The sequence below is a fragment of the Propithecus coquereli genome, unplaced genomic scaffold (genome assembly GCF_000956105.1).
Source record: "Propithecus coquereli isolate 6110/MARCELLA unplaced genomic scaffold, Pcoq_1.0 Scaffold732, whole genome shotgun sequence".
Lineage (NCBI taxonomy): Eukaryota > Metazoa > Chordata > Mammalia > Primates > Indriidae > Propithecus > Propithecus coquereli.
In genome coordinates, this window is record NW_012153419.1 from 3,078 (window position 1) to 3,409 (window position 332).

A 332-nucleotide genomic window follows, 5' to 3' on the forward strand; every position below is an offset into this window, starting at 1 on the left:
TACTTGGAAAAACTTTTTTCTTCTGGAGGCTTGCTTTTAGGATCTTCTATGTGGATCCAGAAAAACCTTCACTCTAGTGTTAATTTATCTCTGTTATTGAGACAATATTTTTCTAAGGACATAACTTAAAGCGCTGTGTTTAGGAGGTCTTTCTACTCTGGATAGTTGAGATACAAGTTATTCCTGGTATTAGGTAAGCCTCTGGGATTATTGTACTTTATCTTTTCCAATGGTTCGTTTCCTAGTCTGAGAAAGCCTTACTGGCATGAACTCATCAATCAATATTCAGTTAAAGATTTGTTGGGGACCCTCTGCAGATATCTATATCTCTA